Source organism: Mustela erminea, chromosome 7 (assembly GCF_009829155.1).
Source record: "Mustela erminea isolate mMusErm1 chromosome 7, mMusErm1.Pri, whole genome shotgun sequence".
Taxonomy (NCBI): Eukaryota; Metazoa; Chordata; class Mammalia; order Carnivora; family Mustelidae; genus Mustela; species Mustela erminea.
In genome coordinates this window covers 90,686,502-90,709,430 of record NC_045620.1, presented here as the reverse complement: position 1 = coordinate 90,709,430, position 22,929 = coordinate 90,686,502, and the positions used below count along the sequence as shown (strand labels likewise).

At 37.5% G+C, this 22,929-nt stretch overlaps 1 protein-coding gene and 1 pseudogene across 3 annotated transcripts in view; both read left to right on the top strand.

Moving 5' to 3' along the window:
- The window catches only part of EXOC6B (exocyst complex component 6B), a 615,706-nt gene that overhangs the window by 28,690 nt on the left and 564,087 nt on the right, over positions 1 to 22,929 (top strand). The window lies entirely within an intron of this gene.
- Positions 8,496 to 8,648, top strand: LOC116596598 (annotated as a pseudogene).

Below are 22,929 nucleotides of genomic sequence, written 5' to 3'. Positions count from 1 at the left end.
CAAAAGTTGGATGCTTAACTAACTCAGGCATTCCTAAGCTTACACAATTTTTACCCAGAGTAATAATGTAAGCTGAATAAGGGTCAATAAAAGCCTCATGTAATTGATATTCTTTCTAATCATTTCTTATGATCAGTGTTAGAATAGCTATGCCTCAAGTTTGACAGCTCTGTGAATGATGTTGACTAGAGAAGCTCAAGATTGCATTTATTGAGGATGCTAGCATGTAATTGTAATGGATTATTCAATAAGGTACTACTCTTTCTTTTGAGGACGAGCAAAATGTTGTCCTTTAGAATAATGACTCAGGCACTTCTCTCCGATCAGAAAAGACCATTCATGTGAAGTAGATAATTTGGCAAAGTGGTTCTTGAATAATTCTGGAGGAAGGAAATCATTCCAAGGGCTTTGTTAGCTTGAACTTTAAAACCAGTTATGTAGTATGGGAGCCCGTGACTGGAACTTTTAGAAAGTGGCCTCTTTTCATATGCCAAGTTCTGGCATTATAAAAAGCTGGGAAAACAGTCTCCCAGAGGTATACCAGCTTTAAACTGTCCTTGTCTTACTTACCAGTTTTGGACAGCACGACCCAGAATTTGCCCTTATTAACCAGACGAACTTTAAAAAGTCAGAAGCTTAAAATTATTTAATTCTAAAAAAACCCCAAAACCAAAACCCAAACCAAAAACCCGAAACCCCTCCATGAAGCCAGAAATTCAGGTGTCCTTTTTGTGGTTTTATTTCCCATGTCACTTCACAAGGTTGGTCAGGAGTTTTATTTTTGGCTCCTGGCAGTCTTTTATAGACTAGGAGGACGAGTCCCATGTAACTCAGAATCAGTTCTAAATTACAACAGCTTGCTGATGGGAGAAGCAGAGAGAAATTTCTCAAGTTACTTGAAGCAGAGTTATAAATGTTTCATTTTATTATAAGAAGTTACTAGAAAGACTTGGAAATTCCTCAACCTCCTCGTTTCCTTAAGTTTGCTAGTCTACTAGAGGCGGTCATGCATGGAGATTGCCTCCAGAATAGTGCTTTTTTTCTTATCTTTTCAAATTTTAAGAACAGCTCTTTTTAAGAGTTAAATGATGGAGAAATGATCATCCGTCTGGTCCAGAAGTAAAGAAGGGCTGCAAATCCAGGTTGCTGTATATCTGAGCAGATTTCTCTCTGGTGCTGCCATTCTACATTATTACATTCTGTTCATCAAATACAAATTTTACGGAATCTTTCATTCACATCAGTATGTTGTCACTAAAATAATTGTTTGCTGGTCATCACACTACTCATTTCTCCATGGTTCTAGGATGGGCTGCATCAGACTGCTGTGTGTTGTAGTGTTCTTGTTCTCAGAGTTATAATAGACAAAATAGGCAGCCAAGCCTTTTGAAAACAAGTAAAAAACTGACTCAAGCAAATGAAGAGAATGAGTCCAACAAAATTCTCAAACTAGTTTTGTTTTTCTATACGTTAGATTCAGAGTCAAAGCAGCTTCATCCTGTTTAATGGAAAGCTAAGGGTCAGAGAGCGACCTGTTATTCTTTATCTACTTGAAGTTGGTGCCCCAGAGCGAGATACAGTTTTATCATTAATTTTAATTACTTGGAAAGAGTAGGTTATAAGTTATGTACATAGCTGGGAGGCTCCTGTCAGCCTAATCTCTATGAACTTTATATAGTCTGACATCTTAAAGACTTCTAGGGCCCCTGGGTGTCTCAGTTGGTTAAGCGACTGCCTTCAGCTCTGGTCATGATCCCAGGGTCCTGGGATAGAGCCCCGTGTCACACTGCCTGTTCAGCAGGGAGCCTGCTTCTCCTTCTCCCGATCCCCCTGCTTGTGTGCTCTCTCTTTTGGTCAAATAAATAAATAATTTTTTTTTTTTTTTTAAAGAATGCTTAAAAAAGACTTATAGTTCACTATTGAGGTTCAGGTATATTCCAAATTAGGTTAATTCTTTTTTTTTTTTTAAGATTTTATTTATTTACTTGACAGAGAGAGATCACAAGTAGACAGAGAGGCAGGCAGAGAGAGAGAGAAGCAGGCTCCCTGCTGAGCAGAGAGCCCGATGCGGGCCTCGATCCCAGGACCCTGAGATCATGACCTGAGCCGAAGGCAGTGGCTTAACCCACTGAGCCACCCAGGCGCCCCAAATTAGGTTAATTCTTAAGTATGGTTGCTTTGCATAGTTGTACAGATTGTACAGTGCATAGCTGGACTGTATTTAAGGTGGTACCATTTAGAGATAGCATAGGTAAGGTAGATTTATATATTTGTTAGGAGCAATTTTCTAGCAGATGGTAGGCAGGTATCTTTAAGAGGGGAAAGATACTGTATGAGCGGGCGCCTGGGTGGCTCAATGGGTTAAAGTCTCTGCCTTTGACTCAGGTCATGATCTCAGGGTCCTGGGATCGAGGTCCACATCGGGCTCTCTGCTCAGCAAGGAGCCTGCTTCCCCCCCACTCTCTATCTGCCTCTCTGCGTACTTGTGATTTGTCTGTCCAATTAAAAAAAAAAAAAGATACTATATGAGCAAGTGTAGACCCTACAAAAACTGAGAACTCTTTCTTAAGTTGTATTTATAGATGCAGTAATTTTAAGTGATAATCTGTATATTTATCCCCAGTTTTCCTGTGTTTATTATTTCTTCCACATTTTCCTTAATACTGACAGTGTTCCCCGATCCCCCACTCCTCGCCCTTGGGGAAATGAGCTCTTAAGGGGATTTGTATGAAAGTGTTTTGGATTTTTATTTTTGATGTGTTTGTTCACAGTTTAGCGACTCTGAGGCCTCAATATGGATGTTCCTACCATGTTGAGATGACCTAATGTTTGGATCCAGTTAATAGCTCCATTGTATGTTGAATAAACCTCACATCTTTGCCAGAGGTTTGGGTATTACTCAGTTGTGATTCTGTCAGTATGTGGTCAGCTGGGATTCCAAGTTCATTTGTTATTTCTTAGAGTTTCCAGAAGGTTGCCCTGAGTAGCACCAGGCTTTTGATAGTATTCACCATCTGGTGCTTTTGTTTCTAAGGTTGGGTTTGGGAGTCTTGTTATTTGTTTCTTTTGCATCAAGATTAGTCACAGTTTTACTTCTGGTATTTCAAATGTTTTTTGACGTCTCTATCCCCAAAGTTTACCAACAAGTAGGCTTTCCTGGTAGGGACATGACCAGACTTGTTTGGGTTTATGTGACATACAGTACCAAAAGGTATTTATTTTATTAAAAAAAATTTTTTTAAAAAGATTTGATTTATTTATTTTAGAGAGAGTGAGAGGGAGCACAAGTGGGGGACAGAGGTGGAAGAGACTCCCCCTGAGCAGGAAGTCCTATGCGGGACTTGATTCCAGGACCCTGTGATCATGACCCAAGCCAAAGGCAGACACTTAACTGACTGAGCCACCCAGGCGCCCCCAAGAGGAGTTTAAATTGACCTTTCATGTCACTAGGTTTTGAGTTCATGTTAATGGTTCTCAGACTGGAGCATTGATCAGAATCACCTGGAAGACTCTAATACAGAATGTGGACTCCATTCCCAGAGTTTCTAATTCTGTAGGTCTGGAGTGGGGCCTGAGAATTTGCTTTTCCAACTAATTTCAGATGACAATTGATGCTGCTGGTTCAGGTACCACACTTTGAGGACGACTGCCCTAAGATAAGATCACCTTATTCTTTAAATTTATAGGTTCATGTCTTTGAGAAAACTATTAAGAGTCTTAGAATTCTTTTTTTTTTCCCCAAGATGAGAAGATATTATTTTTCCTGATTTCCTGATTTATAATATATTTGTAGGGTAAAAAATTTGAAACATAAAGAAAGCTTAAAGATGAAAGTAAACATTGCTTAAAATCCCATTATCAATACAGTAAACCAATTTTGGTAAACTACATTCTAGATGTTTTTGTATGCAGTTATAAAAATTTATGGCGGTGCCTGGGTGGCTCTGTGGGTTAAAGCCTCTGCCTTCAGCTCAAGTCATGATCCCAGGGTCTTGGGATCGAGCCCCGCATCGGGCTCTCTGCTCAGTGGGGAGCCTGCTTCTCTTTCTCTCTTTCTGCCTGCCTCTCTGCCTACTTGTGTTCTCTGTCTGTCAAATAAATAAATAAAATGTTTTATAAAAAATTTATAATTTCATTAAAAGATAGTTTCGTTTATACCTGATGTTTTGTAACCTACTTCTAAAATTCAACAATACGCAATAGACACAGATATATATCAAATTAGTATTTTGTTACATAGATTGCACAATTTATTAAATCGCTGATAGTGATAAATACATAGATTGTCTCCAGTTTTCTAGCAGTCACAGCTCTTATACTGTATCTTTGTATAGATGTCTAATCATTTTTTTTTGTGAATTCCAGAAAATGGTAGTGTTAGATCAAAGGAGATATACATTTAACATTTTGATAAATAGGGGCGCCTGGGTGGCTCAGTGGGTTAAGCCTCTGCCTTCGGCTCAGGTCATGATCCCAGGGTCCTGGAATCGAGCCCTGCATTGGGCTCCCTGCCTGTCAGGGAGCCTGCTTCCCCCTTTTCTCTCTGCCTGCCTCTCTGCCTACTTGTGATCTCTCTCTCTCTCCCTCTGTTAAATAAATAAATAAAATCTTAAAAAAAATTTTTTTTGATAAATATTGCCAGCTTACCTCCAAAAAAGGTACCATGAATTAACACTTTTGCTAACAATGTCTACATTTTATTTGGAACCTGAAATGTTTTTTAAGATAGCAAATTTCTTTTATCTTCTTATGCTAGAAACTTTAGAAAATGTTTTATCTAAGATGGACAAAAATTCTAATAGTTCTGGGATGGAAAGTTTTTAGCTCTACCCCTCAAGTTTCATCATAGTTCTGATAAGATTATTTAATCTTGGTAGGCCTCAAAACACTTTCCCAGACACATATTTAGATTCATGATATAGAAAGGACCTCAGATGACAACTGTTACCTGTCCTTCATTTAACCTTTGTGAAAAGTTTCCAAAAAGACCCTATTGCAAAGTAGAAGCAGTCAACATAGTGCTTTAGGAATCATCTAGTGATCAGCTAACCAGCTAAAAATATCCTGAAAACTTTAGGGTGTAAAAGGAAACCTTTAAAATAAAAGTCAAATCATCTTTTCAGTGATGTAAATTGTTTTTTCTTTTTTTTTTTTTGCGAGTTGTCTGTTTGATTATTTCTATCAGTAAACAATGAGCACACACACCCTCTTTAAGTGTATTCATTTATAAATTATATGCAAGTACTAAAATATTATATATACTGTAATATACACAGGAAAATAGAAATTTAAAAGGGTGAGATTAAGATATTGATAGTAAAGATGCTGTTTTTCTTTCTGTATTTCAGTAGAAACAGTCGTTCTTTGCTGGCTTTGTTACTTAAGCATCATTTTCTACAGAGAAAAGGAGATTCTTAATTTGAGGTGTATACCTGAACGGAACTTTTATACCTATCACAGACCAAATGCTTGTTTTGATAGTTTGTTCTTGAATGTTTCAATGCACTTTACGTTTATTAGCTTCTGAAAAACTAAAGTTATTTGTAATCACCATAGTGTAGAATGAGAAGGAAGAAGATATTATTTGTTCCTTTAGGTAGTTGGTAAAAATCTATTTAACGTCATTGATAGAGCATATATTACTTTGACTTCAGATCCAGTTCTATTTAGAACCATAGAATTTATAAAAGGTAGTGGAAATAATGTTGTCTCATTTCTCTTGATTACATAGATTTTGGTATAGTGTAGCAGTTAAGAGCCCAATCACAGACTCTGGAGTTAGATTACTTGGATTCTGGCTGTTATCTATTCACTGTGTGATCTTTGGTGAGTTACTTTCCCTTTCTGTGCCTTACTTTCCTCATCTGTAGAACGGGGCTAATGAGAGCATCTATCATACGAGGTTCTTGTGAGAAATGGTCTATCTTGTAGTCAGTATTTTTACTGAATGTTTACTGTTATTACTACTATTCATTCACTATTGTAAAATTAAGTTCCAAGTAATATAAGAAAGAAAATTTAAATTAAATTAGAACTTAACAACTTTATAATTCTCCTCTAAATCTACTATCAGGTATTTTGATATTTTATGACAAGCAGAGTGGCATGTCTTTCTGGAGTTCTACTACTTGGGTTTGAATCCTGGCTTTATTAGTTACTAGCTAAGTCACTTTGGTTGAATTAGTTTAGATTTGCCTCTGGTCATTCATCATTTAAATGAGTGATAATAATAGTGCCTGTCCCATTAAAGTTGTTACAAAAATTAAATGGATTATTACATTATATAGTGCTTAGAAAAATGCCTGGGTGTTATGAGTGATCAATATAAACTATATATTTTATTCTTTACAGATACTTAAAAAATAAAATGATAAATTTTAGTTGGTTAAGTAAATTACTTAATAAAATATTTTCATATTCTTATTTTGGTTGTATTTATGATTTTTAAAAAAATTAATTTGAGAGAGAGAGTGTGGGGCTGGGGAGGGCACAGGGAGAGGGATAGAAAGTCTCAAACAGACTCCATGCTGAGCATGAAGCCTGAAGTGGGGCTCGATCCTGTGACCATGAGATCATGACCTCAGCCGAAACCAAGAGTTGGATGTTCAGTCGACTGCACCACCCAGGTCCTAGCCGTATTCATAATTTTTAATGTCTGTGGAATATTCTATTATTTTGAGATACTGTGAACCCCAAACAATAGTTATCTTGCTTCTGTGTTAGAAATAAAGTGGGGTTTTTTTTTCCTGCCTGTCCCATTTCTTCAGAAAGAAAAGTTTATTCTTTCCATACACATTTCCAAAAATGCAGTCTTTTGCATACATTTTGAAATTAAAATACAATTTTTAACTTTAATTTAGAACACATTTCAAATGATACTGAACTTTAATCCAAATGACCACATAGTAATACCTGGCAATAAATCCATTGCTATTATTATCTCATATTACTGTCAGCTTTTTCCTGTTTACCCAGTTGCTTTTGTGTTACTGGCTGTTAGTGAACTTTGTAAGTCTACGTACACGATACAGATCCCTTCATCTACATATTTTCATGAGTATCATGGTGTTGCTTTGGCCAATGTTCTCTGTCTTTTGTGTTTCAATATTTAAAAGTAAAAGTATATGTGATGAGAACTGTTTAACATTTGCTGAAATACTGGGATTTGTTTTGGCTTATGGGACCCCCTGAGATCAAATATGTGAAAATGGCGAAGTGAAAAAATCTGAACTCATTGATCACTGTATACATGCTTCTTTTCTCCTTTAATGTTAAAACCTGCTTTGGTATATCATAAATGTGTGGTATTTAGATATTTAGCAGTTTGGAGCTCCAAGTAGTGTATTTTGATTGGTGATTATAGTATTTAGCATATTGCTATTTTAAGTCAACATGTTACAGATCTAAGTTTAATTTCTTAAAAATATGTGTTTCATTTTCATATACTTTTTCTAATTCAAATTTGGGCAAGGTTAATATGAATTTATGAGAGCTTAAGAATTGTAAAAATCAGATATAATTATTTTTCTTTCCTCTCTAGAGTTACACAAAATGGATTTTCACCTTTTATGTCTGTCTCTTACAGCAAGTAAATGTTTGGGGTAGAAAACAGCTGAACTTACTTTACTGGTTCTTGAGATGTTCTTGTCCATTTAACTGTTTGGTTTATAGACATTTCTTAAATATCCATGCTCTCAACTATATATAAAGGTAAAATTAGGAGAACATGATTTATTGGGAATTTCTTGGCAGTATACTTGGATTCTTAAATTGAAAAATCATGTTTGAGTAATTTCCCCATAATGTCAGATGCTTTTCTTTTCACAGAAAACAACTATTCACAAAATATTAGAAGTGGGAAGTGAAATTAGTTCTATCATTCTTTTTAGTGAATGGTTAGTCTTTTTTCTCTTGGGGGTGGGGATGGGGTGAAACAAAATTCTCCATAGACTGATAATTATTGAAGCTGTATGATAGGTATATGGTGGGAGGGTCAGTTAATCTAGCACTGAAATTAAATGAAATATTGTTTTGGCAGGTATTTTGTTCCAGTTCAGTATTTCTAGAAAATATATAGGTCTAATTTTTTTTTTAAGATTTTATTTATTTATTTGACAGAGAGAGATCACAAGTAGGCAGAGAGGCAGGCAGAGAGAGAGAGAGAGAGAGAGAGAGAAGCAGGCTCCCTGCTGAGCAGAGAGCCTGATGTGGGACTCGATCCCAGGACCCTGAGATCATGACCTGAGCCTAAGGCAGCGGCTTAACCCACTGAGCCACCCAGGCACCCTATAGGTCTAATTTTTAATTTTTTAATTTAATTTTTAAATTTTTAACATATAGGCAAATTTTTTTCTTTTTGATTTAACATTTGATTCAGTTTGTGTTTCAGTAAAATTAATATTCAGTTCTAGGTTAATTAAATACCGAAATGGGAAAATACATTACCAAAAGCCAACATAGAAATAATATATTACTTATAATTAAATATGTTTTCCAGCTTTGCGCAGTGGCAGTATCGTAGCCAATGAGGTTTATCCGAGGTGCGATTATTGCTAATTGAAATATGTTTTCCTTTTTCTTTTTAAGACACAGAATATATTAAGGTTTCTTCTAGTGTTTTCTAGGTAATACATTTTCCATTGTGGAAAATTTTAAAAGTAGAGAGACTAGTGTAATAACTCTCCACCGTCTACCTACCATCTATTTAGCTACTAAAGGAAGGGTGAAGGAGGTCTGACTTAATTTTGTTAGACTATACAAGTGTTAAGGGAGGTAATTCAGGCCATCAGCTTGAGGTCTTATTAGTTAATACATAATAAGTGGTAAAGGAACTGTTCAGAGACATTTAAAACTTAATAAAAGCCGGCGTGGATTGTAGTATCCTTGAAGCTCATTTCAGACTCTGCATTTCATGTAAGAGAATAAACTGAGGCCCAGAGAGGTGAGATGAATTGCTTGAGATCACAAAATTTAGTTGGAGAGTTTACATTTAATCTAGATTCTCTAACCCACATCTCGTGACTTTTCTCCTTAACTTTGTTGCTTGTACTTTGTATGGCTTTGAGTTTATAATAATTTTTCCTGTATTGTGGTGCTATATTGGACTGACCGGAGTCCTTTAAGTTTGTGTTTTTTTACTTAGTCTTTTCCTTCTGATCCACTTTCAGCTTAGTCACTCCTCTTCTTCTAAAAGATCCAAGTTGTAGGCCATTTCATCCTTACCCTGCTTTTGTTTTCTTCTATGTAGAGACCTCTTATCTTTTTGTTAACCACCCCGCCCCCCACATTGGACTAAAAGATAGTCTTTATGTCTAGCTAGAGTATCTTCTTTTTCTGAGAAGTCAGTGAAAAAGGGACATTTCTGTTAGGACTGGGCAGAAGTATAGCAAGAAACATACTTTCTTTCTTTATTTATTTTAAAGATTTATTTATTTATTTGCTAGACAGAGATCACAAGTAGGCAGAGGGCTCATTCCCAGGACTCTGCGATCATGACCTGAGCCGAAGGCAGAGGCTTTAACCCACTGAGCCACCCAGGTGCCCCTTAAATCTATTTTTAAGTAAGGAAGTATATCAGTTGTCTACAGCTGCTGTGATGAATTACCAGAAGTTTACTGGCTTACAACAACACAGATTTATTGGTATGTAGTTTTATAATTCAAAAGTCTGATATGAGTCTTACTGAGCTAAAATTGAGGTTTCAGTAGGACTGCGTTCCTTTCTGTACACTCTGGGGGAGTAGTCTGTTTCCTTGCCTTTCCCTGCTTTTGGAGGCCTTCTCCACTCCTTGGCTTGTGGCTTCCTTCCTCCATCTGGAAAGCCAGCAGCGGAACATCTCTCTGACCTTGTTTCCATCCTCGTATCTTTTTCTCTTTTCACCCTCTCCCACTTTCAAAACCCTTTACGATTACACTGGATCCGTCTTGGTAATCCTTGTTAGTTACCCTGTCTCACAGCTGATTAGCAACTTTAATTCCACTTTGCCATGTAACTTAATAAATACATTGACAAGTTCTAGGGATTAGCACATGGGCATCTTGCCTGGGGGGAGGGGGTGGCGGCAGTGCAGGCATTATTCTACCTGCCGCAGGAAAGAATGGTTTTTATGCCATTCTGCTGCTTAAAAACTTGGTTAAGTTACTCCTTACAAAAAGAGATTCTCGCTTTTTGGCAGTGGGGGCCCAGGACCAGAATTCAAATGTGATGAAATGTAGGATCAGTTTTACCAAAATAATGGTCACAAAGAAATTCTGTAATAGTTTTGGGAGGGTTTCTTCTTCTTCTTTTTTTAAATAAAGTTTTATTTGTTTAAGTAATCTCAACACCCAGTGTGGGGCTTGAACTCACAACCCTGAGATCAAGAGTCGCTCGCTCCCTGACTGAGCCAGCCAGATGCCCCTTGGGAGGGCTTCTTAAAGCTAGCTTGTAAAGCTTTTTCAGTCTAGCCCTAGCCTAGCCTCTAGCTCTCTTCTTTCTCTGGCTCCGTCTCCTGACCCTAGTAATCTGGTTTTCTAACCCAGTGCTTCTCAAACCTGGCTGTACCACAGAAACCTCTGTGAAATGGTATATAAAATTACATGTCTAAGACTCTGCCCCTTTCCAGCCAGGGTGAGAACCACTGATGTAGCCACACTGGGCTGTCATTCCTGGAGAATTCCATCTCTCTCCTCCCCGCCCCTCCTTTCCACTGTGTAAATTCCTAGTATTTTTCAAGGTCCAGGTGAGATGGCATCTCTTCTGTGATGTTTCCCTGACTCAGTTCCTATTAGAACTTCCCTCTTCTTTCTTTTCTCTTTACATTTCACACTTCTTACCTTTCTTTTATAACGATTAGCTCATAATGTTTAGATGTTCACATTCGTTTCTCGAACAGGTTATGAATTCCTTATTTCTAGTGCCTACTACAGTAAATGAGTCATGGTAGGTACTCAGTGTTTACTTTGATCGCTTATCAAATAGCAGTTACTTATGATTCATGTACTTAGGTCATAAACCGTCAGCACCTTCTCTAGGGAGTGAACAAAGGAAGTAGAAATTTATAAAGTGGTAGGAACGGATTAAAGTGTTTTTATTAGTGGATTTTATGTGCATAAACTTTCCTTTCCAGTTTGTTGCTCCACATCTCACTAAAATGTCTGGGTGATATTCACCAAATTTCAAGATTATATTTAGGATTGTTTGACATTCACTTCACCTCTGGAGGGAGGTTCACCTCAAAGCTAGTTAGTTATTCTGGAGCAGCTGATGCTGACTTCGGTTAAGTGGTTCATGTGCCTGCAGGTTTGGAGAGTTGTGTCATATATATATATAAAATGCCGTAGATAGAGGAACAATGGCTTCAAATATGGACTCCAAATGAAAAGTCAAAGGGCAGGTTATCTGTGTTTGATCAAAACTGATCTGCTTCTAACAAGCACATCTCTGTATAGCTTGTGACACGGTTTCTTGATTGACATGATGGTTAATGAGTTTATTGAGCAGCATGGCAGTGGTTAGTGGAGGGGCAATTTGTTGCTCATAATTTGTATTTATCTGTGATCTATAATGTCAAGGAACAGTCTTTACCAGTGGACACCTCTCTTTTGGAATGGGATTTCAGGCAGTACTTGCTGGCCATGGTTCCAGAGAGGGGATTGAGTTGGAGTTTTAGTTTCCCTGAGTATCCCCTTCATGTCCCTTTTATTAATACGTCTTATGTACTATCTACCAATATGCTCATGTAATATTTGTTATTCTAGGTACAAATTATTCTGGCATTTTCCTTTGTTTTTTAAAAGCTTTTATTTATTTATTTATTTATTTGACAGACAGAGATCACAAGTAGGCAGAGAGGCAGGCAGGAGAGAGAGGAAGGGAAGCAGGCTCCCTGCTGAGCAGAGAGCCCAACTGGGGGCTCGATCCCAGGACCCTGGGACCATGACCTGAGCCGAAGGCAGAGGCTTAACCCACTGACCCACCCAGGCAACCTGGCATTTTCCTTTCTTATATACTTTATGCTTTCTGGTTCAAATCTTTAGCTTCCTAGTGCTGAGTTATCTTCCTTTAATGGTATTTTTTTTGAAGCTCTCCCTAATCACTTCCTGTGACATCTCATTGTCCTGTTTGCAAGGGTTATCTTTCCAGCCATTTTCCACCTGAAAACCATACCCACTCTATAAGGCCCACTTCAGTAGTCTGTCATCTCTTTTTTCCTATCTCCTCCAGGTGGTGAAGTAGTTCATTTTTTTTGCTTTGAAAGAATGTTGCTTGTTTCTCTATTATAGAATTTATCACATTATTCTTGTCAATTTGCTTTCCTCTCAAGACTAAACATTTTACCTTCCTGTAAGGAAAAGTAAGGAAATGTTCCTCATCAACTGGGTTAATCGTGCCTTTGGGGAGAGGAATGAGGTAGTGATTGGGGACAGATACTGGCTTGGTAGGGCAAAAGCAGCACTGGTTTTGTTTAGCAGAATGATCCTAGGCCAATTATCTAACCTCTTAGCCTCACTGTCTTTGACTGTAAACTGAATGAAATAACCACCTTGTGAAAATTGTAGCAATTAAGTGACATAAACTATATAAAGGAGTTAGCTTGGAGTTTGGCTAATTGTAAACACGAAAAACGAAACGGTAATGTTTTCTTACTGTATTGTGTCTCTTACTGCAGCTTGACAGATATTGTTGGCTTTTGGTAGTGAGAATAAAGTTCAAAAGAATTGGGTAAAGTAGAAATAAGAAGAAAATCTAGAAATAATGATAAAGACAAGGAAACTATTTGGATGTTACTGCTACTTTGTGTTATATGCCTTGCTAGTTGGGCATGCTATTGTAATTAATCTTCAAAATAACCCTGAGACCAGATTCAACTATAATAGGCAGAGTTAACCCAATTGTCATTTTCACCACCTTACAACAGGTCAGTTAGGTAAGTTTCTCAGCATTTTATGGCTAATAAGTGGTAGAGCTGGGCTTTGAATCAACATTTGTTTTCATTGTGCTATTGCCAATGACATGAAAGTTATCAGAAAATAGCTGTTCATCTATATTTCATTGTACAGGGAAATGCAGGAAATGCAGGAAATACATGTAAATACAGTCTACATGTAAATTCTTTTAGAAGTATTTAACTGAGTTATACCCTGAGAATGTTCTAGTGAAGACCATTAGATTATATCCGTTTCCAGGGGAGGGACTCCCTTTTCCATGGCTGTGCAGTGAAAACTAATTTAGTTTATGCCAGGCCTCTAGGATTAATTCTAATTTAACAGGATCTAATCTGAAAGGCTGAAGCAGGGATTTGGGGAAATTATTTGGAATCTAAATATCAATGAATGCAACATGACAGGCAAAAATTTACAGGGTTGATTGCTATGGTACATTGCATATTGATTTATGATGTGTTCGCTGCCTTTGATGTTTACTGTGGTGAAGCCAGATTTGATAGTTTCAGTTAGATTTACAGTATGCTCTAAGGCTTAAAAAGATGACTTCATGAAGGATTGCTTATCCAAGTCTATCCTTTGGGTATTGAATCCTTCCCAGCTGTATTTGTTTTCTCATTATTATTGTTTGTTAATAAACATTTTTATAGCTTTTGGTTTTAAGTTTATTTTCATTAGGCTTATTTTCAGTTCAGAAAGTATGGTTAGTATTGGTTTCAGTTTAAGCATAAGATAAAATTAAATGGTTCTTAAATACCACTCAGAGAGGCTGTAGTGATATCAAGTTGTGTATTCTCAGCTCCAGATTGCTTGTTAGTGCTAATAGTAATCCTGCAGTCTGATTTGCTAGACTCCTGTTTTTCTACTGAGCCATTTTGGATTAAAATGGACCGCTTTTGTCTTGCCTCCTACATTGCTTAAGAAAGGAGATACGAACAGTTTGTTCACTATATTTAGCTTTAAAATTTTAGGAAGCCAGAGTAAGCCAAAAGCATAGCTTTTTGTGGGACGGCTTTAGGTTCCAAAAAGTATTTGAGTGACCTTTTAATAAGTTAATTACTGAGCTTTTAAAAAAAGTTCCTATTTCTTTTTGGGAGATTTTATTTATTTATTTGACAGAGAGAGAGAGAGAACACAAGCAGGGGGAGGGGGAGAGGGAGAAGCAGGCTTCCTGCTGAGTAGGCAGCCCAATGCGGGGATTGATCCCAGGAAGGCAGACACTTAAGGACTGAGCCACCTAGGCGCCCCAAAAGTTCCTATTTTTATATTATTATTTTTTATTTCTCTTGTTATTTTATATAGTATGTAATTGTTTATAGTTTATGTTATTATATTTGTATTATAAGTTACACATATTTTGTGTAATTATACTTTATATTGTTATTACATTTGTACATATTAGAAAACATATTGTAGATTAGGTCTCCCTGCAGCTGAAATATTGATGGGATACTAAATATACAGTTTTTCCCTTATTTCTATTTAGGTGAAAAAAAAAAACCCTCTTTTTGGGGTGCCTGGGAGGCTCAGCAGCTTGCCTTGGGCTCAGGTCATGATCCTGGAGTCCCGGGATCGAGTCCCACATCGGGCTTCCTGCTCAGCAGGGAGTTTCCTTCTCCCGCTGACCTCTCTCCTCTCATGCTCTCTCTCTCTCAAATAAATGAATGAATAAAATCTTAACAAAAAAAACCCCTCTTTTTTGCTACTTAGGTTGTAGAAACTTGCTACTTGCTGCTTTTATTTATCACACCATTCTGTTTTTCTTATATTTATTTGATTATACTCAGTATTTTCCTTCTTGGGTTAAAAAAATTTTTTTTTAAAGATTTTATTTATTTATTTTATAGAGAGAGCTCACAAGTAGGCAGAGAGGCAGGCGGGGGTGGGGGGAAAGCAGGCTCTCCGCTGAGCAGAGAGCCTAATTCAGGGCTCAATCCCAGGGCCCTGGGATCATGACCTGAGCTGAAGGCAGAGGCTTTAACCCATTGAGCCACCCAGGTGCCCCTTGGGTTTAAAATTTTAAAAATTTATCTCAGTAATGGTTTCTAATGCTCCCTTCAAGTAGAGGTATTATGCATTGTGAAGGCTTGGGAATATACTCAACAGACCAATCCATTTCTTTCTTTTTTCTTTTCTTTTTTGAGATTTATTTTACTTATTTTAGAGAGAGAGCACAGGGGGTAGGGGCAGAGGGAGAGGGAGAGTCTCAAGCAGATTGTGCATTTAGTGCAGAGCCCAGCACAAGCTTGATCTCATGACCCTGAGACCGTGACCTGATCTGAAACCAAGAATCAGACACTTAACCCACTGCACCACCCAGGTGCCCCCAGACCAATCCATTTCAAATGACTGTGTTAGAGAGCAAAGGGATTATGGCTATTATTTACGGCTAACACCGTTTCTAGAGTAGGCCTGTGCCGTTCCTCCGAGTGTGGCAGCCCTAGGGAGTCTGTAAACATCTAGGTAGATTGGTTTTAGACCTAGTAAAATTTATAAAGAGAGGACACAATCAGACTTTGCTTTCTGTTAATTAATTGGTGTAAACAGTAATTATTTTTTCCTGGATTCTAGGAGTGTTAGTATATGATTATGTCAAATCTGTTGCCCAACGCTTTGCTGCCCCAACTTTTTCTTAAGCAAAATTTCCAATTTACAGCAAAGGGAAAGAACAACCCTTTATATTCAGTAATCAATTATTAACATTTGCCATATTTACTTTATATACATTTTCCCATTTGAGCATCAAATTGGCTTTTATATGGTTGAAAGAAAATCAGGTTTGGTGTTATCAGTTAGTAGTTCTGATTTTCACATTCTGCCAACAAGTAAGATATTTTGATTTCTGAGTCATAAAGTGAAGCTGTTTTCTTGCTGATACTAATGTTAATGATCATTCAAACATTAAACATAAAATGACTCGTACCTTTTAGGAACTTGGGAGGCATAGCTAAAATAAAGAAGTAGGATGCTGATATTAATTCACAGCTAGCTCAGAAGATGTTGAATTGTGGTCAGGAACCCCAGTGGCTCCAAGTTGTGCCCCAGCAAGCTAATGACAGATACCCATCCTAGTCTCTCTCCCAGACTTTCCAATAATATAAAACCTGGCAGTGGGGATGATGTAGGGTGAGAAAGGTTGGAAAGAAACTAGCATTTATTGATTGGAGCTAGATGTATTATGTACATTAGCTCGCATAGTAATAATGTCATTATAGATACTAGTATCCCCATTTTATAGTCAAGAAGATTGAGGTTCAGGTAAGTAAGAGTCTTGCCCAAAGTCACACAGTGGTAGTTAGTAGAGAAGAAGTATTTTTTAATTAAAACAAAAACAAAAACAAAGCTGTTATTTTCAGGTCACTGTGATGACAGTACATCAGGTACTTTTTAAAAAAAGATACTTATATATGTATTTGAGAGAGTGAGTGAAAGAGGGAAAGAGAGTGCACAGAGTGGGGAGGGGCAAGGGAGAGGGAGAAGCAGACCCACCTGTTGAGCAGGGAGGCTGATAGAGATCTCGGGATAATGACCTGAGCCAAAAGCGGATGCTTAACCGTCTGAGCCACCCAGGTACTCACATCAGGTACATTTGACTTAGGGATCTCAGGTGAAAAATGGTTCTTTAATTGTTGGATAAATTATTTAAGTCTCACATGACTGGCAGTCTGGGTGGGACTTGTTAGTACTGCTTCTTAGAGGATAGTTGACGAAGAACTTTGTTCCTTTGGGATTTCAGGGGTTGATAATGCTAAGTGATAGTTAGGTTTTTGTTTTTACTCATCCTGGTAAAGAAACAGTGGAAAATTACAAGGTAAACCAGCCTAAATACAGCAGCATTTCACCACATCAGCATTCTCAGAAGGGATGTGCCAGCCGTGGCACCACACCCAGAATCAGCCAGTCACAGCTCATAAAAGAGCCTAAATCAGAATTTCAGTGGAGAGGTTGTGACTCATCTCAGGATCCTGGAGAAAAAGCTCATATGAAGATCTAAGAAGGAAACTGAAGCAAAAAAAGGGATCATAATTTCCTCAGGATTCTGCCGGTAGTAACAGTAGAAATCTGGGGAAGTTTTTATGCTCTTGAAGGGTATATACTGTTAAAAGTCTCCATTTCTACAACATTGCCAGTTGAAGTGTTGATGTATGGTAGTTTGCTATGCTCATACAGCAGCTAAATGACTAGAATTCACATTCAACTTAATACCTGTATTTGGGGGAAAAAAACCCCCTGTATTTGTACTAGATATTATTTTTGATAAGAGTGTTAACATTTATTGAGTACTTTGTAGTAAGCTCCAGCAGTCTTATACAGATTAATTCATATAATACAACCACTTTATGAGGTAAACGAGGAAACAAGCACAAGAGGTTGATTAATGCTGGGATCTTGACTAGGCAAGGGAACTGCAATTTGAACCTAGGGAGTCTGAATCTAGTGTCTCCATTCTTGACTGCTCCGTTCTATCAAAACCATTATGCTATATTAGGAAAATACTGCAAGGTAAGAATGATCTCATCCCTTTTATGAATTATTTTTTTAAACATCATTCTTGAATAGGAAACAAGTGAATATCAAGTATTAGAAAACTCTCTTAATCATGTCTCTTTTATCCAGCTCAGATGGCTTGATAGGTCTTCCATTTAGTCTTTTGAATTTGTAGTGCTATGTCACAGAAATTAAACCAGTACTCTCTTTCTGTATCCTAACTGAAACCTTCTTGAAGTTTGTGTTGTAATTAAAAGTAAATTATAATTTTTAACTTTCCTTAAAACTGTATCTTACAGAAAATACGAAAAAAGAGAAACCTGAAGATTGAGGCATATAGGCTTAAAAAAAAAAAGATTTATTTGAGAGAAAGGGAGAGTAAGAAAGAGAGCGAAAGGAGCAGAGGGAGAGGGACAAGCAGGTTCTCTGTGCTGACCGTGGAGCCTGATGCAAGGCTTGATCTCATGGCTGTGAGATTGTGACCTGAGCTGAAATCAAGAAGCAGACACCAGACTGAGCTATCCGGCACTCTGAGGCATATAGACTTTTTAAAGATCTTCCGAGGTGAATTCACAGTCAGAACTAGTTGAAAAGCTTACTTTACAATAATATGTAATACACTTATGGTTGTCAGATAGTTGTTCTGACTTAGAGTTCTTTATGAGGTTTCTTATTGGACCAGATAGCTTCTCTAGTCTCTATGGCTGTGTTCTTTAAGTTTCTATAGTTCATAAGCTGTAAAATATAGCATTTTAATAAAGACTTAACTCAGTGTTGATGCCATCCCCACTTCCAACTGTCATTGGCCTAATTCAGGCCCTATGTTTTACTTGGACAGTAATTTCCTTAATGGTGTCTCTGTTTCATTCCTTTCAATTTTTTCAACAACTGTACACTCAGCAAGGTCTATTGTGTGTGAGTTGCTGTGTTGAGCACTAAGGGTGTTGGCAGTAAACAAGACAGGCATGGTCTTGCCCTAGCAGAGTGTATAGTCTACTGGTCTGTTCATTTTCCATACCATTGCCATAAGCTTTTTCTTAAATCCACATCACATCTTTGCCTACTCTAGGCTCTTCATAGTCAAGTTGTGGCATTCCAAGGACTTTTCCAATGAAGCTGTCTCTGATTTCTCCTTAGAAACAGAAATAATTATTTTTTTTATCCTGGTTTCCCTAATACTTTATAAAAGTCTTCATCAGAGTATTCATTATGCTGTATTATAGTTGTTTGTATAGCTATTTTTTTTTTAAGATTTTATTTATTTATTTGACAGAGAGAAATTACAAGTACACTGAGAGGCAGGCAGAGAGAGAGAGAGAAGGAAGCAGGCTCCCTGCTGAGCAGAGAGCCCGATGCGGGACTCGATCCCAGGACCCTGAGATCATGACCTGAGCCGAAGGCAGCGGCTTAACCCACTGAGCCACCCAGGCGCCCTGTATAGCTATTTATATCTGATAGTTTGCAAGTCCTTAAAATTAGGGATGATAGTTCCTTGATTATTATTTTATCTTCAGTATTACACAGAGTCTGGATTGTAAGTGCTCCATAAATGATTGGAGTATGGTATAATCTTAGTACGTGCTGTCATATTGTGTATGTTATGTTTTGTTTCCCCACCTGCTAGGTTATAGGCTGTCATAGAATCTTCTGACATCTAGGTTGGTGCAGAGGACATAATATATCCTTAGATGAATATTTACTCATTATTATTATTCTTTCAGTATCTTCTGGATGCTAGCTCCATTATTTAGAAAAAAATATTTCTTCGTCTGTTGCTTTGCAGAATGTCTTACTTTATTTAAAGAAAAAAATTCAAATATTTAAAGGGCCTTATTTAATTTCATGCTTATTCTAAACAACGATTTATTTTATTGGTACGGTGATTGGTAATATGGATCTTGCTTCTGTTGGCCTACTAGAATATTTACAGCTAAATTTGTGGCTCTCTTTCAAAGAAGATATGATTTCTTTTTTTTTTTTAAAGATTTTATTTATTTATTTGACAGACAGATTTTATTTATTTATTTGACAGACAGTAGGCAGAGAAGCAGGCAGAGAGAAAGGAAGGGAAGCAGGCTCCCCGCTGAGCAGAGAGCCCAATGTGGGGCTTGATCCCAGGACCCTGAGATCATGACCTGAGCTGAAGGCAGAGGCTTTAACCCACTGAGCCAACCAGGCGCCCCGAAGATATGATTTCTTGACACATGCATCTTATGTGACCTCTTCACTTATGGTCTTAGGTTGCTGTCCTTTGTACTGATAGTTCTCCTATATTTATTTAAGGGTTACATCATTTGTTACAAACGATGAACCCCACATCTGGCTCCATGCTCAGCATGGAGTCGGCTTGAGATTCTCTCTCTCTCTCTCCCCCTCTGCCCCTCCCACTTGTTCTCTCTCTTGAATAAATAAATAAATCTGAAAAAAAATCCTAAAATTAGCAAATGACAGATGGAGAAACCAGCAGCACTTCCACTGAACCCCTTCTTAAGGCACAGTGCTGAGTTCTATGGAATACACAGAGATAAATAACACAGAATGACTGTCCTAAGGCAATTGAAGTTGCTAATGTAGAAAACATTCAAGAAGGTTAGACAGGAGGGCTTCAGGAGCTGATAAGACACATAGACTTGGGAGACTCAGGGAATGCTTCTGGAAAAGGTGACAGACATTTGAACTGAATCTTGAGAGATGGCTAGGATTTGAATTTGTAGAGAAAGGAAGGATTGGGCATTCTAGTGGGCAGAAACTACAAATGTCTAAGAAAATATACTTTGTGATATTCATTAGGATTATCTATCCAGTATTTCTTTCTCCTCCCAGGCATTTGTTATGATGACATGTCCTTGCCCCTTGGGACTTAGGTGTGGCCATGTGAATTGCTTTGACCAATGACATGTGAACTGAAGTGGCATGAGTCATTTCAAACTAGAGGTTTTAAAGAGTTCATTCATTCACTATCCTTTCTTCCTCTCCCGGAGTGACCTGCAGTGGTCTGATTGGCATGTGGGCCAAAGATGTCTGTTGCCTCTATTTGTAAATAAACTTTTATTGGAAAATAGACATAGTCATTTCTGTCTTTATTATTATTTTTGATTAAAGATTTTTGTTTTTTAATTTGTTTTAAATTAAACTTTTTTTTTTTTTAACATTATGTCTATAACCAGTGTGGCGCTCGAACTCACAACCCTGAGATCAACAGTCCTATGCTCTCCCAACTGAGCTAGCCAGGCATCCTGAAGGGTTTTTTAAAGTAATCTCTACACCTAATGTGGCGCTCAAATTCACAATCCAGAGTTCAGGAGTTGCATGTTCTATCACCAACTGAGCCAGTTTCCTCACCTGTGTAACTGTGTTATTTCTTATGTATTGTCTATTGCTGCTTTTGCACTATAACACCTAAGTTGAATAGTTGTGACAAAAACCATATGTCTCACAAAGCTGAAAATATTTTCTGTGGCCATTTACAGAAGAATTTTGCTGACAAGTGCTCTAGATGTTGGCTGCTTTTAGAGTGAGGACATTGTGGAGTTCAGCCTCCTGTTGACCCCCAGTGGACATATGCCATCAGCAAGAAGTGAATTTTTGTTGTTTTAAGTCACTGATATTTTGAGGTTATTTGTTATGGTAGCCGAATGCAGCCCATCCTGGCAATCAGGCTGTTTATAGGAAAAGAAGTTCAGCTTGCTTGGAGAGGAGGAAACCTGATGGAGAGGAGTCTTCTGAAGAAACTGTGGATGGGAATGTTCAGATAATGTTGTGAAAGTACTAGACTGTTGGGCTCAGGTGTTTAGATTTTATTTAGAATCCTCAGTATAGAATCAGGATTTGGGACTTCTTTCAAGGGACAGAAGAATAGTGGGTAAGAAATTCTTGATAAAAAGATTAATCTGCCAGTAATTATAGAAGGGTTAGGAGCAGTAATTGAGTCAGGAATTTGATTTCTGTTAAAAAAAAAAAAAGCTAAAGTCTTTGAAGACCTGACTGACAGTAATTTGACTGGAGGCCTTTTTTTTTTTTAATTGAAAAAGTGGTAATGCCTCAGATTCTTGTCCTTTTTAATGCTTAGTAGCAACCTCCGATTTTTGGTGATTTTAACAGTTACATAGGGGAGGAAATGTCATTGTCAAAGGAGTTCTGAGAGCTGAGGGCCAGTTTCTGCCTTCCTTCCTTCCTTCTTTCTTTGAGTTTCTCTCTTTTTTTTTTTTTTTAAAGATTTTATTTATTTATTTGACAGAGAGAGAAATCACAAGTAGGTGGAGAGTCAGGCAGAGAGAGAGAGAGAGAAGCAGGCTCCCGCTGAGCAAAGAGCCCGATGCGGGGCTCAATCCCAGGACACCGAGATCATGACCTGAGCCGAAGGCAGCGGCTTAATCCACTGAGCCACTCAGGCCCCCCTTGAGTTTCTCTTTTTTAAATAAAACACATACATCAAATGCTTCCATCATCTCAATGAAATTTGGTGTCAGATAGCCTAAAGTAGTTTAAAGTGAAAAGCAAACATAGGTTTTACTCCATCTCCTGTTACTTAATCTGCTATGGATGTGCTGACAGAAACTTTTTGTCAGTTTGCCAACTAAGAGTATATAGCTGCTCCTTAAGGTTAAAATATAATATTTTACCGTGCTGAATCCTTCAGGTTTCCTAAAAGCAGCGTCATCCTGCATATGCTGTTCTGAAGATACACAGAAAAAAAAAAAATAGAATGACAACAATAAATGCTATAGAAACCCCCTGTATAATCAGGTTATTTTGTAAAGTGGTGGAAGAGCTTGTTCTTTTAATCTTGTTTTACTCTAGTGAAAGAAATGATTTTTCAACTTGTTTTCATTGTATTGTGGTAGGGGCATTTGGGAATCTTGAAAATTCAGCATATCGCGGGCATGTTTTTGTTGCTTTTTAAGCTGCTGATTATGTTTCTCTTGGAGTTTATATTTTAATAATACAACATATTACATATACACTATTTAAAAAATAAATAGTATAGAAATATTTTTTTACCTTTTTTCTGATTATGAAAATAGTACATGTTTATATTGGTTGAGACTCTGGTTGTGGGTGACAGAAACTCAACATGAATTAACTTCAGCAAACCATGAGCAAACATCTGAACATAGGGTGAAGCTGGTGTTAGGTTTAAGACCGCAATATGGGACTCTTGTATTGACCTGTTGGCAGTGTATGTTTTACATTTTTAAAAAAAGATTTATATATTTATTTGAGAGGGAGGGGTAGAGGCAGATGGAAAGAGAATTTTGAGCAGACTCCTTACTGAGTGTGGATCCTGATGAGGGGCTTGATCCCACAACCCTGCCAAAATCAAGAGCTGAGTCACCCAAGCACCCCAGTGTGCTTTACATTTTTAACAAATTTTTTTCTGTGTAGTTGGAGAATACATATATGTAAATATGCAATAAAGTTTTGTGTGTGTGTATATATATATAAACATGTATTTATAATGTTATATGTTTATTGTATGTAGGGGCAGCAAGCTATAATATGTACATTATATGTATAT